We start from the raw sequence: 16,876 nt of genomic DNA on the forward strand, positions 1-16,876 counted from the left end.
ACCGATGTCGAATAGAGGGGAATGATCATGTCCCTCGACCTGCTGGCAATGCCCCTACGTAATCAGCCCAAAATGCCGTTAGCCTTCTTGGCAACAAAGGCACACTGTTGACTCATATCCAGCTTCTCGTCCATTGTAACCCCTAGGTCCTTTTCTGCAGAACTGCTGCCTAGCCATTCGGTCCCCAGTGTGTAGCGGTGCATGGGATTCTTCTGTCCTAAGTGGAGGACTGTGCACTTGTCCTTGTTGAACCTCATCAGATTTCTTTTGGCCCAATCCTCTAATTTGTCTAGATGTCTCTGTATCCTATCCCTACACTCCAGCGTATCTACCATTCCTCCCAGTTTAGTATCATCTGCAAACTTGCTGAGGTGCAATCTATGCCATCCTCCAGATCATTAATGAAGATATTGAACAAGACCGGCCCCAGGACCGACCCTTGGGGCACTCTGCTTTATACCGGCTGCCAACTGGACATGGAGCCATTGATCACTACCCGTTGAGCCCAACGATCTAGCCAGCTTTCTATCCACCTTATAGTCCATTCATCCAGCCCATACTTCTTTAACTTTCTGGCAAGAATACTGTGGGAGACCGTAACAAAAGCTTTGCTAAAGTCAAAGAATAACACGTCCACTGCTTTCCCCTCATCCAAATACTTAGTCCTGCAAGTAACTGGACTAGATGATCTGTTGAGTTCCCTTCCAGTCCTACATGTCTATGATTCTATAAAGTAGCTGTTATTTTTATGTAAGGAGGTTGGAGGTAGCTTCAGGGACAAAGGGTCATCCTCCATTTTTGAATGGCAGATCTCTGGTATGCAAGCTGCTGTCACCACCATTCTTTTATTGCTTGAGTTATGTAGTGTTTAAATAAAAATAATTTTAGCATTAAATACAAGCTCCTTATGACTCAATAAGGAAAAGAACACACCTGGGGACCATCTGTAAGGATACAGCCATGCTGCTGGGGAGCAGGTGTTTGTGTGTGGTAAACAGTGGGCCCCAGAGCCATCAGGGACACACAGGGCCTCCTGTGCATCTTACAGCTCAAGTCCATTGCCTGTACTAGGAATGGTTAGGGGTGGGAAAATCCTCCTTCTCCAATATAATGATCCTCGCAGACCTCCACAGAGTAATCCTCAGAGTTTTCCTTGGTATTTCCTGGTTATTTCTACAGAAGGGGCAGTTAGACCATAAATAAACTAACGGCACTGAACTAGTTTCACCCAACTCCAAAGATAACTCATATCTATTTATAAATCAGCATCACATGTTACACTTATTTAAATTAATAAAATCCTTGTTAATCAAAATCTACATGCAATGGAACAGCACAGCTTTTAAATATCTCCATCTCAAAATACACTAAAGCAATTGTTTGGTACGTTTATCCCCAGATATAGCAAATACTTTATGCATTGTCTTAGTGGTTTGTTTGTTTGTTTTTAAAGATTCAGGAACCATCTCTTTTTTAAAAAAAACTATATCAATTTAATTTTCATTAATTAGTTTTTTTCCCCATCTGTAACCTGCAAGTGCAGTATCTGGAGGCACCGTGGGACTGGACAATTTGTTATTAGTAGCTAGAGGAGCACTCCACGATTCAGACTGTTCTACGAGGAATAGATAGATAGCTATCTGTAATTGCTGAAGAAACTAATAGGTGGTTAGAGCATTCAGTGTTCATTTGCATTGTCTCGGATTAAAAAAGAGGTTTTCATACAGCATATTACAGTGCACCATAGAACCACTCTAAGGGCTTTTGTTTCCAAATATTTTTAATGTTTTATTTTTAAAGATTTTGTTTGTAATTTTTAAATTTGATTTTAAAAGTTATGACTCCTTATTTTAAAAAAAATTATCCTGAAAGAGAGGGCATATTAATCATGGACCATGGCAGATAGCTACCATATTAGAATTGGTTTGTGATGTAAGACTAAGATGTTATCTGCTTCCCTCCAGCTCCTCCCACCAGAACACAGCAAGCAAGAGGTCTTCATGTTTTGTGTGTTTCACTTTATTGCTCCAAAACCACAATTTAATTTACAGACTAAACAAGCAGGAGATGCTTCATGTAGTCTATGAGACAGACTCTCCCTTGCACCAGAGCTTCACTCCGCACAGGCGAGAGAGGAAATGATTATGGATCTCTGATTCCGAAGGCCAGTCCTCATGCTATTTATACTTTCTGCTATTGCATATGTCCCATTTAATCATCTGAGGGGAGTGAAAGGGTTGTGACCTGGCTTAAGAATCTGGTCCTATACTCCTAAAACATTTCCCTGGCTACCAGCAGTCAAAACTGTGCACAGACTATAGAACACCTGGAGATACTCACCAGTAGCACTGAGACACACATAGCTGCCTTAAGCTTTAAAACAAGGTAGCAAGGTATTGGAAAAGGAGACAACTTCCACCTTAGCTCCTGGATTGATTGTCTATATCACTTAGGCTACGTCTACACTACCCGCCGGATCGGTGGGTAGTGATCGATCTATTGGGGATCAATTTATCACGTCTAGTGTAGCTCTGCCATCGACTCCGGAACTCTACCATGGCGAGAGGCGGAAGCAGAATCGACGGGGGAGCAGCGGCCGTCGATCCCGCGCCACTAGGACGCGAAGTAAGTGATTCTAAGTCGATCTAAGATACGTCGACTTCAGCTATGCTATTCTTGTGAGCTGAAGTTACGTATCTTAGATCGATCCCCCGCACCGTAGTGTAGACCAGGCCTTACAGAAGGGTGGATGGACTCCTGGCTCTTGGAGGAAACTTCTAAAAAATGATGAAAAATCTGAATTTCTCTGAGATATCAGGTGATGATATTAGAGCAGTAGCAACAATGAAATAATAATTAGAGATGGACTTGAACAACAGCTCTGGATTATAACACCTTAAACTTTGTGGAAGGTTAGGTCCACAACGCCTAACGGTGATGCTTATTATTTCCATGGCCCATCTGGTAAAACAACAGAACAGCTCCTCAGTAGGGAGGAAAAGAGGAATTTCCAAATCAGGACAAGAAACTAGAATAGTGTTGCCTTTTTGGGGGGCTCCACTGAGCTTCAAATACTCATACCAGAATTTGCATAACCCTCCCATCCCCCAAAATATGTTTTTTTCTTCTTGATTGCTTACCTATATTTATGTTGTGGATTGAAATAAATAAATTGCTAATATTCCAATCTTACACTTTCACTTGGTATATACCAGTCATCATTTTTTGGTTTGTAACCTAGTGCAAAAAGGTATGCTTATAACTCCTTTAAAAAGGACTATCTAGTCTAAAATCCTAATAATTCTACAGAGAAAGGAAGATGAGAACTGAGAGATTCTTCCTAACTATAGGTTATACATCCCAAGTAAAGACACATCTGATTATGCACATGCATAGCTCTGTGAAGAGTCACACTAGAGATTCCAAGTTTTGATGTTTCCACATGAACATGTCAAAAGCTAAAGTGCATTTGATGAACGCCTTAAAGTGCAACATCTGTTTGCATCATATAATGTCTTGCTGTCACCCTAATTCATTATGTTCCTCCAAACAAGCTGCAGCTCTCAAAGCTGGGAAGGAGGTTTGCTTCTGCTTAGCACAGACTGATGAAATCTGTAATTAGAACCCTGTTCTCTTCCCAGCTGCTGCTGGCACTGTACATTTGACAGTGAAGTAATATATCATCTACTACACTGCTTCTTAATATTTTTAGTAGGGCTGTCAATTAATCGCAGTTAACTCACATAATTAACTCAAAAAATTAATCGCAATTAATCACACTTATAACAATAGAATATCAATTTAAATTTATTAAATATTTTTGGATGTTTTTCTACATTTTCAATATTGGTTTCAATTACAACACAGAATACAAAGTGCACAGTGCTCACTTTATATATTATTATTTTTCATTACAAATATATGCACTCTAAAAATGATAAAAGAAAATATTTTTCAATTCACCTCATACAAGTACAGAAGTGCAATCTCTTTATTGTGAAAGTGTAACTTACAAATGTAGATTTTTTTTATTACATAACTGCACTCAAAAAACAAACAGTATAAAACTTTTGAGCCTACACATCCACTCAGTCCCACTTCCAAATGCTAAGACAAACAAGTTTGTTTACATTGATGGGAGATATTGCTGCCTGCTTCTTATTTACAATGTCACCTGAAAGTGAGAACATGCATTTGCATGGCACTTTTGTAGCCAGCGTTGCAAGGCATTTAAGTGCCAGATATGCTAGACATTCGTATGCTCCTTCCATGCTTTGGCCACCATTCCAGAGGACATGCTTCCATGCTGATGATGTTCATTAAAAACACAATGCATCAATTAGATTTGTGACTGTACTCCTTGGGGAAGAATTGTATGTCTCCTGCTCTGTTTTACCCGCATTCTGCATATATTTCATGTTATGGCAGTCTTGGATGATGACCCAGCACATGTTCGTTTTAAGAACACTTTCACAGCAGATTTGACAAAATGCAAAGAAGGTACTGAAGTGAGATTTCTAAAAATAGCGACAGCACTTGACCCAAGGTTTAAGAATCTGAAGTGCCATCCAAAATCTGAGAGGGATGAGGTATAGAGCATGCTTTTAGAAGTGTTAAAAGAGCAACACTCTGATGCACAAACTACTGAACCCAAACCACCAAAAAATAAAATCAACCTTCTGCTGGTGGCATCTGACTCAGATGATGAAAATGAACATGCTTCAGTCTGCACTGCTTTGGATCGTTATCAAGCAGAACCCATCATTAGCATGGAAACATGTCCTCTAGAATGGTGGTTGAAGCACGAAGGGACATATGAAACTTTAGCGCATCTGGCACATAAATATCTTGCAACGTCAGCTACAACAGTGTCATGAGAATGCCTGTTCTCACCTTCAGGTGACATTGTAAACAAGAAGCAGGCAGTATTATCTCCTGCAAATTGTAACCAACCTTGTTTGTCTGAGTGATTGGCTGACCAAGAAGTAGGACTGAGTGGACTTGTAGGTTCTAAAGTTTTACATTGTTTTATTTTTGAATGCAGGGGTTTTTTTGTACATAATTCTACATTTGTAAGTTCAACTTTCATGATAAAGCGATCACACTACAGTACTTGTATGAAGTGATTTGAAAAATACAATTTTTTGGTTTTTTACAGTGCAAATATTTGTAATAAAAATAAATATTAAATGAACACTATACACTTTGTATTCTGTGTTGTAATTGAAATTAATATATTTGACAATGTAGTAAACATTCAAAAATATTTAACAGCGTGATTAATCACAATTAATTTTTTAATCACTTGAGAGCCCTAATTTTTAGTCAACTGTACTAGACTTAAACCCAGCTGTGCCAGCCAGTTGTCCTTATTTCCTGTTCAGTTGTGTGCTCTCTGACTTCCAGTGGAGCTCAGATCTGGTGCTAATAGGATGTCATAAATATAAAGGGAAGGGTAATGAGCTTTCTGTATACAGTGCTATAAAATCCTTCCTGGCTAGAGGCAACATCCTGTTATCTGTAAAGGGTTAAGAAACTCAGCTAACCTGGCTGGCACCTGACCCAAAGGACCAATAAGGGAACAAGATACTTTCAAATCTTGGGGAGGGAACGGCTTTTGTTTGTGCTCTTTGTTTACGTATTTGTTCTCTCTTGGGGCTGAGAGAGGCCAGACAGAAATCCATCTTCTCTAACCCATCCTTATCCAAGTCTCCAATATTTCAACCAGTATAGGTAAGCCAGGCAAGGCAGATTAGTTTATCTTTTGTTTTATGTGAATTTTCTTTGTGTTAAAAGGGAGGTTTATTCCTGTTTTCTGTAAAGTTAAGGTTTTGCCCAGAGGGGGATCCTCTGTGTTTTGAATCTGAACACCCTGTAAAGTATTTTCCATCCTGATTTTACAGAGGTGATTCTTTTACCTTTTCTTTAATTCTTTTCTTTAATTAAAATTCTTCTTTTAAGAACCTGATTGCTTTTTCATTGTTCTTAAGATCCAAGGGTTTGGGTCTGTGTTCAGCTGTACCAACTGGTGAGGATTATTATCAAGCCTCCCCAGGAAAGGGGGCATAGGGCCTGGGGGGGTGATTTTGGGGAAAGATGTCTCGAAGTGGTCTCTTTCCCTGTTCTTTGTTTAAAACGCTTGGTGGTGGCAACATACTGTTCAAGGCCAAGGCAAAGTTTGTACCTTGGGGAAGTTTTTAACCTAAGCTGGTAAGAATAAGCTTAGGAGGTCTTTCATGAGAGTCCCCACATCTGTACCCTAGAGTTCAGAGTGGGGAAGGCACCCTGACATAGGACATTAGGGTCTGACACAGATTTATCTTTAAGCTAAGGAGAGGGAGATGAGAATATCAGTAAATAATGTCAACAGTACCAGCACTTGGACTGTAACTGAGAAGTGTAGTTGGCCTGGTCCAAAGGCCAGTAGTACAGAGCAACCTGGAACGTATGGAAAGCTGAGCCTATTCAAACAAAATGTGTTTCAATACAGCCAATTGCAAGTTCATACACCTCGGAACAAGGAATTCAGGCCACTCCTACAGAATGGGGCCTTATATTCTTGGAAGCAGTGACTCTGAAAAGGAGTTTGGTGGCCATAGTGAACAAACAACCAAACATGAGCTCCCAGTGTGATGCTGTGGCAAAAATGGCTAATTGATTATTTGAATGTATTAAAAAGGGGACCAGTAAGGAGGAGTAGGGAGGTGACTCCACCTCTGAACACAGCATTCGTGAGACCACTACTGGATTACTGAGGACAGCACTGGTGTACACATTTAAAAAAGGAAATTGATAAAATTGTAGTGTGGGCAGAAAAGAGACACAAAAATGTTCTGAAGGATGGAGAAAATGCCTTACTGTGAGAGACTCAAATAGCTCACTGAGGAAAAAGAGGGAGAGGTGACTGGGTTACAATGTATAAATACCTTCATGAGGAGATGATACGGTACTAAAGGGCTCTTTAATATAACAGAGAAAGGCATAACAAGAACCAATGGCTGGAAGCTGAATCCAGACAAATTCAAATTAGAAATCAGGAACAATTTTTTTTTTAACAGTGAGGGTGATTAATCATTGGAACAAACTGCCATGAAAAGTGGTAGATTCTCCATCTCTTGATGTCTTCAGATCAAGACTGGATGCCTTTCTTGAAGATATACTTTTTTTCCAAATACAAATTATTGGGCTCAACACATGGGAAAGTGAATGAAAAATTAATGGATATACAGAAAGTCAGACTGGATGATCTGTTCCCTTCTGGCCTTAAAAAACAAACTAAAAAAACGCAAAGTGTATAGAATAACTCCTTATGACTTCAGTGGGCTTTGGCTCAGACCCTTGTTTCTGAAAGATGACTAACAAGTATATTAGCCTTTCTAGCCTTCACTCCCATTATTCAATCACTTTCTTTTCTCAGTAAACTTTCTATAAGATATCATATTCTATCAGCATTTGGCACATTTATTTTTAGTGAAGAGATAACAGACTCCATACAGAGCAATACAAGAGATATTGAACTGTAAATACACAATTGAATTACAGAGTCGAGTATCTAATCAATGGAAAGTCTCTCTGGGTATGTGCAGAAATGTGTCTTTTTTTAACCTAGTGGCCTTCAAGCGTATGCAGTAAGCTACAAATATCTATGTATTCTACCAGCATAGAAGAGAGAAACGTTCAGAACATGCTGGCTAAACAGAGAGATGGAACTTAATTGTCCTTCTAGCACTTTCCTGCTTAAAGTGTTTTTGTGAGCAGGACTGCATGATGATACCTTGTGAGGGAGGCATGCCATTTTGCCCACAAAAATTGCTGAGGCTGCACAACCTCGGTTATTTTCCTTGTCACTTGCTATGTGGGATGTAAGCTAATCAAATAGTTTTTGAGATTGTTGCAGTACACAGTTTGTTAAGCTAGGAATCCTCTCTCGTAAGAGAAGAAAAGTGGCTAATTACCAAATTTCTATACATGCCTCTGAAGAGTTTTGTTGCTCGCTCACTCCCCTGGATGTAGATTTGTTGTTTTTATTTTTATTTATTTATTTATTTTGGAAAATGAGATAAAACACAGACGTGGAAACAATACATAGATTAAATTCTTAAACATAAAATGGCACATTAGAAAACAAAGGGATACAAATACTTCCTACATTTCTGCCAGTCCTTTTTCTCCCAGAGCACACCTGTGTGAAGTTGTGTTAGGGAGCATAATGGGTCAAACTCTGTCCTTGCTACATCCATGCAATATTCTTTACATCAGTATGCATGGAACAACACAGAAATAGTTATGTGTCTAGCAATTACTTTCAGGATATTCTTTAAACTTGTGATTCAAATTCAGTGGGGAATTTTGTGACTAGATTTTATTTCTCCTACAGTACTTAAGACTAAAATAGCTTCAAATATGTGGTTAAAGGGAAAATAGCTGCTGTAGGATAAATTTAAGGGTGATTTTTAAAAAAGTTCTTGTTCAGCTAACAGGGCAATGTTCTCTATGATTAAAGGACCTATTTTCCAGCCTGAGTACATATTTCCCAATAACATTTACTGGAGTTATGAGTATGCATTGACTGGAGAATAGACCCCTAAAAGTCCTCATCATGTTGCTTAGAATTAGATTCTTTTTTAGAAAGGAGTAAATCTTCCACTCTTATTGGTTGAGAAATATTTGTATAGTGAGTTCTTAATTTCACCCATGGATGCCCTGTGGTGCTGTCATTTACTATAATGGAAACCTAGTGCAAAAACTGAAGGTCAAAATATGATCCTAAGTCTAATTGTTAATGAATAGAACTGTAAATATGAGTGTGATTATACTGCCCTGGTACATATGTGGTGAACTGCAGTAGAAATGTGAAAAAGTGCAGAGAAATGTTTTATTATATGAAAAATGCTTTGATTTAGCTTTTGCTAAGCACTGTATCATTCCAAAATTCCTCCAGCTAAAACTAAAAGGATTTCTGGAAATAAATCCATTTTATAGTTAGCGATACTTTCTATTCATGGGCCCATGTGCAATTTGAATTTTAAAAAAATCAGAGTTTTATTCCCATCACTAGTCTTTTTACACTGAAGATAATTCCTCCTCATAAACACACACAAACAAAATCGCCTTGTTTTGAGACTACAGAGAATACAGACCTTTAAAGGTGTTTTGGACTATGTAAAGCTCAATAGAAGACTGAGAAGTTGAAGGGAAGTGTCAATCTAAAGTAACACAATCAATGCTCTCTGGTCCTGGGAAGTGTCCTCTAGCAACAGAGAACTCAGAGTTTGAAGGTTCGAGTATAGCAAGCAAACATATAGTGCCTGATTCACTATGGCATTATTTCAATTTAATGTTGCATCTAAATCAGGCCCAGTAGTTTTTGTTTTTTTCTTTTGGTAGTGAGGAAAGAGAACACAGGACACTATCTTTATATACCATCAAGTAGCAGTATAGAATATAGGCCATTTCCCCTTCCTTTTTTTTTTTTTTTAATAAAAAACCCACTTTATAATGATTAGATATACCATGTACACAACATGTTAAAAGTAAAGCGACTAAAAGATATCACATTAGTTCACACTGAGGTGTTTCAGAAGCAATTGTTAATTCTTAGTTTCTGGATCAAACAACTCTTTTTTTTTTTAAACACAGAGATTGTGTGTGTGACAATTTAGGGAATCTGTCTAGGTATCCATTATGAATTCCAGTTCGATTTTATGAACTGTCCATATCTTAATGTCTGTTTTTCACTCTATTCTTATCTCACATTCCTTGTGTGAAGGGGTGGGGTTGAGGCAGTGGTGCTGGAGTGGCCATCTATGAATAAGCTAATTATTAAAGGACTATCAGCATCTTGTTAGATCTTGCCCTGGCAGAACAAAGTAGCAAATGCATCCTAGATACCACCAGCGTCTTCCAACTTCTCTGCAGAGTTCTAGAGTTAAGGAATGGAATTTTCTAAGAAGAGGGAACAGAGAGAGGTGGTGTTAGTACAGCCCTTAAAAACACAGGGACGGGGTGGGTCAGGGAGACAAAGGAAGAACAAAGGGACGGGCTTTTGGAGGGAAAGAAGATATTTTGAAGGAAGCTGGCTGCAGGAGAGAAACAGATTCCATATGGTCAGAGGAGAAGCCATGAGCTTCAGGAGGGGCATCCTGGACCTCCTAGACTTTGACCAAATCCCAAAGAACATTTAAGAATTGAGGAAAAACAGAGGCAAGGGATTGGCATATAGGTGTGTGGGTTTTTTTTTACCTAGATTTCCAAATCTCTGCTGTCTAAAGTAAAGAGTAATTGTTTTAGAAACCCCCTTTTCAAAGCCTGTGTCTATTTGCTTCAACTATCATGTATCCCTGATGGGGTAAACTGTAAACCTCATATTCCAATTCTGTGGACAATCTGGAAGGGTTTGCTTAAGCAACGGGGGCGGAGGGGGGGTAGTCAGGGGTACCCACAATAGCTTAAACAATTGGACTGTGGGGGGGTCTCAGTTCTCAGGAGGTGCTAGAAAGAGAATGTGCCCAGAAACCCAGAGCTAAAGGCAGCATCTGGACTCTGCTCAGACTCAAGAAAGCTTAAAAGCACACAGGTCAAGTGTGTAGGACCCAAACACAGCAGTCAGGTGATTGTCCAGAATGGGAAGCTTGACCAGGACTGTGACTATGGGTGTACACTACTTGATATGCCCCACTCTTGACCACAATTATTTTGTGGTATCTAAATGTAACAAGAAGTTTTCAGATTCTAGATTCCAGCCTACTGTAGAGTAGAGAGGGACATGGAAGTATCTGAATAGATCTAGCCTTGGAAGAATGAAGGAGTAAGTGCATCCTAGATAAAACCAGCTTCCTTCAACTTGCAACAGCTTGCAAAACATGAAGATAACTGACTAATTAAAGAACTTGAAATATTTGAAATCAAGATAGGTTGATACCTTTTTCTGAATTATGCTTGGCTGTCAGAAAGATATATTTCCTTTGATTTACCCAGGTGTTGACAAAAAATTATAGTGTAGACTCTTGGTATATTTTGCTGTAGGTAGATTAATGAAAGTGGTGTCAAACGCTAATTCCATTAAATAATAGAAGTAAATTCTCTGTTCCCATGAGGTTTTTGTTCCTTGCTCAAGGCCTCCTCTTATTTTTAAATTATTTTTGAATAAAGTAAAGTCATACTTCATTCTTCTTAGAGAGTCCCTACCTTCTCTCTATTGCCCGCTCTTTAGTACTAGACCTTTTATAGTACAAAAATACATAATTCTACAACTAGTAATGCTAAAGAAACTTCAATATGTAGTAGAAGTATATTACATATAATATAATGTGACTGGGTAATGCTCAAGTTGCAGTTTATCACTATTCAAAAAAGTCAAATAGTCACCTTCACTGTAATCAGGAATCATGGTAGCACATACTAGACTTGGGAGCTATGAATGACTCCTGCTTCACCACTCTGCAAATTACTGAACAGCAGCATGCTGTTTATAAATATGAAAGAAAAGGGAAACAGCTCCAAAAACTTACACAACTAAAAAAAGCCCATTGTTCTGAATCATAAAACTGACAAAAGGGTAAATTGTGTGGCTGAAAATGAATTTATTAAAAGATGATGAAAGACTTAGGTTTTTCAAACCCTCCAATAGAGGCACTAAATCAAATCCCAAAACTTCAGTAGCAGATATTAGATGTCAAACTTACAGCTCACACATTTATCTCCCCACTCTCTTGGCATAGCTTGGCTCAGAGCTGAGAGGAAAAAGTCAGCTGTAATTAAGATGTAAAGACAAAGTCCTCTCTCTCTCTCTGTCTTTGAAGTTCATGTGTGTGACACTTAAAAATCTTTATGATGGAAAGAATTTTTTTCTGGAAGGGCAGAAGTTGTTCACAGCAACCAAGTCAAGTTGGAAACTAGTCCATTATGTTTTCACCATTTCTAAAGAGTATTTAGGTGCTCTTGTGGAAAAAAAATTAATTTTAAAATGATACAATGTTTCCTTATATATCCCCCATGGAATCCAGTTTACTGTGTTCCCCCTTAAGGCCCAAATTAACTAAGTCAGCATTCTGTTAGGCCTATTTAAGAAGAGTGATTTATAGGTCCTAGGCTCCCACTTGACTAAGGGGCCAGAAAATGGAGAAAAATCATAGTAAATGATAAAAACAGCCTCAAAACTACAAGCCTAAAATTCTGCTTTGTGTGCTGCCATCCATAACATCCATATTGTGGAGGGGCTCCCAGGGTGCAACCTGAACTGTGGGACCACTGAACCCTCTGTCCCACCAACCTGGAGTAACTTTTTGATGGTGTGATGCTGTGACAAGCTATAAACCTCTGGCAGGTATTGCACTTGCACAGACATCCACAGGCAGGAGCACTCCCAGCTGAGTTACATGAATGCTTCTCCCAGCCACTCATGAACCAACAATAGACAGGCTCCAGCCAATTCCCCCAGCTCTCCAGCCTTGTACCCCCAGGGTATGCCATCTTGCCCTGATCAGAAGCCAGACCAGTGTAAGTTCATTACCCAGTCCACCGCTCTGTCGATGTGAAGAGGACACACATTAGCTTCTGTACACTGAGGTGAGATTTCTCAAGCACTTCAACCAAAACACACTATTTTAGGTAAAATATAGAACAGATGCATAAACTACAGAAAGATAGATTTTAAGTGATTATAAGTAGCAAGCATAAGAACATAAGACTGGCCATACTGGATCAGACCAAAGGTCCATCCAGCCCAGTATCCTGTCTACCGACAGTGGCCAATGCTAGGTGCCCCAGAGAGAGTGAACCTAACGAGTAAGGATCAAGTGATCTCTCTCCTGCCCTCCATCTCCACCCTCTGACAAACAGAGGCTAGGCACACCACTCCTTACCCATCCTGGCTAATAGCCATTAGTGGACTTAACTTCCATGAATTTATCCAGTTCTCTTTTAAACTCTGTTATAGTCCTAGCCTTCACAACCTCCTCAGGCAAGGAGTTCCACAGGTTGACTGTGCGCTGAGTGAAGAACTACTTCCTTTTATTTGTTTTAAACCTGCTACTCATTAATTTCATTTGGTGGCCCCTAGTTCTTATATTATGGGAACAAGTAAATAACTTTTCCTTGTTCACTTTCTCCACACCACTCATGATTTTGTATACCTCTATCATATCCCCCCTTAGTCTCCTCTTTTCCAAGCTGAAAAGTCCTAGCCTCTTTAATCTCTCCTCATATGGGACCCGTTCCAAACCCCTAATCATTTTAGTTGCTCTTTTCTGAACCATTTCTAATGCCAGTATATCTTTTTTGAGACGAGAGGACTGCATCTGTATGCAGTATTCAAGATGTGGGCCTACCATGGATTTATATAAGGGCAATAAGATATTTCCGTCTTATTCTCTATCCCTTTTTAAATGATTCCTAACATCGTGTTTGCTTTTTTGGCTGCCGCTGCACACTGCATGGAAGCATAGAGATCAAAGTTGGTTACTTAAGAAATTATATTAAATCTGCAATCTGAGTTCTATAAACTAAACAGGGTTTGAATCTGGCAGTGTCTCACCCTGATAGATGATACAAACAGGTCGCAAATCTTCAATACACAGACTGGAACTCTCCAGCAGCCCAGGGCCACCCTCCCCCGTTCAAAATCTTTGTCCTCAGATGTGTTTCCAGGTGTTGACTTGTGGGGGGACTGAGATTTCTTCCAGCTTGCTGGAAAGATCTTTTGCTATGACGTGGGTCAAGCAGTCTCCATTGTCTACATGCCCTCTCTGAGAAGTGTCCGTTGTATACAGTTCTTGGGATAGTGGATTCTCTTTAATGGGCCATCAGCACATCTGGCTACTCCATTGTTGTACCTGAAAGGCTAGTTGTGGGTTCTCCCAACCTCACCACATATTTTAGTAACACACACATAGCAAAACTTCATAACTCCACGTACAATGACAGCCCCTACAATCCAACAGGATATTAATGTTCTATTGATCAAGACTTTTAAAATGATACCTCCCAAGACATACCTTGTAAAAAACATATCATAATCATATCGCAGTGGTGAATATGGGGATGCCAGGGTGCTACTCTGAGGTACAGAGGGCCACAAACCATCTGGAAACATGCAGAAGATTCTCCAAAGATCTGCAAAATACATAGATGGCATATGGTCTGTAGAATTCTCTGATAAGTTAATGGAAAGCTAAACTGATACGTATAACTCCCTGGAAAAGCAACCTTACTTCCTCCAGAGATGACATCCTGCAATCCCTAACAAACTCAAACTCTAAGTTCAATGCAAGTCTAACCCCATGAATAAGGACTATAGAACTGGGCCATTAAGTGAGTAATTGTGGCTGTGGGTAGTAATCTTTTATCAGAAGAAATTTGCACCTCAGTGTGAGTGATAATAAACATTTCTGTGGTTTCATAACCATAAGTGGAGCAATTGCAAATAAAGGGGCATGGGGGCTGCATGTGAGATTGCAACAGTTTGAAAACCCTTTTTCGGGGGGTGGGTATATACCATAGACTCTAGAGATGGAAGAGACTTATTAAGATAACCTATTCTAGATATTCAGTCTAGCTTCTCCGTTCCTTAGCTTAACTCCTTTCCTTCTAGTTAGACCCATTTTATTTCATTAAATAATTCCTCTTCCTCCAAATGTGTATTCTTAGAAGGATGAGCTTTTTCTCCAGAAGAGTATTAGCACTTAATCACTAGCAGTGGCAATGGCTACTCATGTTTCTCCCACCACCTCACCATTATTGGATAGAATGCTGATCATTTGTGTTTGCAGACCTTTTATATAACAGATTTTTAGCTGGGTGAGGTGGGGTGGCATACTCTGCAAAATGAAATCCTCTGAGGTCACTCCAGTAGGATTGGGGTCACGCAGGCCAGAGCAGCCCCATACTGTTCTGGAAGTACCAGTACTTTTCTCATTCAGGACTACACCACTTCTCATACACATAGTTTTCAGAGTAGCAGCCGTGTTAGTCTGTGTTCGCAAAAAGAACAGGAGGACTTGTGGCACCTTAGAGACTAACCAATTTATTTGAGCATAAGCTTTCGTGAGCTACATCCGATGAAGTGAGCTATAGCTCACAAAAGCTTATGCTCAAATAAAGTGGTTAGTCTCGAAGGTGCCACAAGTACTCCTTTTCTTCATACACATAGTGTTACCTCAAACAGTGATAAAACTGCTCTCTACTGTGATTGATAAAAAGTTACAAAGAAGAGGGAGAAAAATTGTTCTCCTTAACCTCCAGGACAAGACAAGAAGCAATGGGCTTAAACTGCAGTCAGAGTGGTTTAGGTTGGACATTAGGAAAAACTTCCTAACTGTCAGGATAGTTAAGCACTGGAATAAATTGCCCAGGGAGGTTGTGGAATCTCCATCACTGGAAATTTTAAGAGCGGGTTAGACAAACACCTGTCAGGAATGGTCTAGATAATACTTAGTCCTGCCTTGAGTGCAGGGACTGGACTAGATGACCTCTCAAGGTCCCCTCCAGTCCTATGATTCTATAAAGTCAGCATCATCTTGGAGTTTGTTTATAGTCACCATGACTATAAAAATGCAAGACATTGTTCAATCCCAAAAGGTCAAAAGAATATGAGTTCATTGATAGAAGTAGAAAATGAGAGCAACATGCATTCTGTGGCCTGTGTAAATGTAATGTAGAAAAGGGGATTTAAATCAGCATGCTTCTTCTGAAAAGCACAAACAGAATTCAGTGCAGATACTTCAATTAATATGCAGAATTTCTTCAAAGCTAGTGTGTTGCCTCATGACAATAATGCGACTGCTGCTGAACTTTGCAAAGTGTTCCATGCTGTTACGCATCAATATTCTTACTGAAGCATCAAATGTAGCATAAATATTGATAAAACTATTTACTGTGACTCATCTCTGGTTAAAAATTTGCAGAGAAACCAAGGCAAAAGCATTGAATGGGAATGTTTTAACCCTGTATTCAGTTCAGAAACACATAGTCTATATTTCAGAGTAACAGCCGTGTTAGTCTGTATTCGCAAAAAGGAAAGGAGTACTGTAGCTCACGAAAGCTTATGCTCAAATAAATTGGTTAGTCTCTAAGGTGCCACAAGTACTCCTTTTCTTTTTATAGTCTATATTAAGGCTAACCATCAATATTTCTCTTTGGTTATTGATGCTTCAAATAAGGGAGCAACAAAGTGTTTTCCATTAGTCTTAAAGTCTTTAAGTTTTGAAAAGGAGATTCAGCACTCTCTCTTGGATTCTTACAGTGATAGGACAATGTCCAAGTCATTGCCACAGAAATACTTGGAAAACTCAAGGCTTGTGACCTTAGTTTGGAGATACAGCTGATAATGCCAGTGTAAATTACAGGAAGCATAACAGTGTTTACCAGAAACTTAAAAATGCCAGAGAAATCATAGCAACCAACTGGTTAGCACACATTCTTTGTAACACAATGAAGTATGCTACAGGAAAACTTGATGTTGATTTAGAATATTTAATTCTAAAGATTTATTCCCACCTTAGTATTTCTGCTTCCAGAATAGAACAGTTAAAGGAAATTTGTGAGTTTGTTGAGGTAGAAGAGAATAATCTGTTGAGACATATTGTTGCCACATATGTGCTGCTTTTGCCAGAAATCAGTAGGTTACTGAAGTGCTAGAAATGACAAATTAGCTATTTCAGAAGTTTAGGGGAAGAGAGTATCCCAAAGTAATTTTGGAATGCTTTGGGGATGAGGGGACTGCCAGTGAGATGACTGAACTATATTTTCTCTTTCTGAACCACGCTCTGAAGCGATTCATGCACTGTATTAAAGACTTTGGAAGCCATGTGCTATAGCGTTCTGTCAATATGTGAGCTCATGAATGGACTGACTATGAAACAGGAGAGAAGGATTAGGG

Source organism: Caretta caretta, chromosome 3 (assembly GCF_965140235.1).
Source record: "Caretta caretta isolate rCarCar2 chromosome 3, rCarCar1.hap1, whole genome shotgun sequence".
NCBI classification, from domain to species: Eukaryota; Metazoa; Chordata; order Testudines; family Cheloniidae; genus Caretta; species Caretta caretta.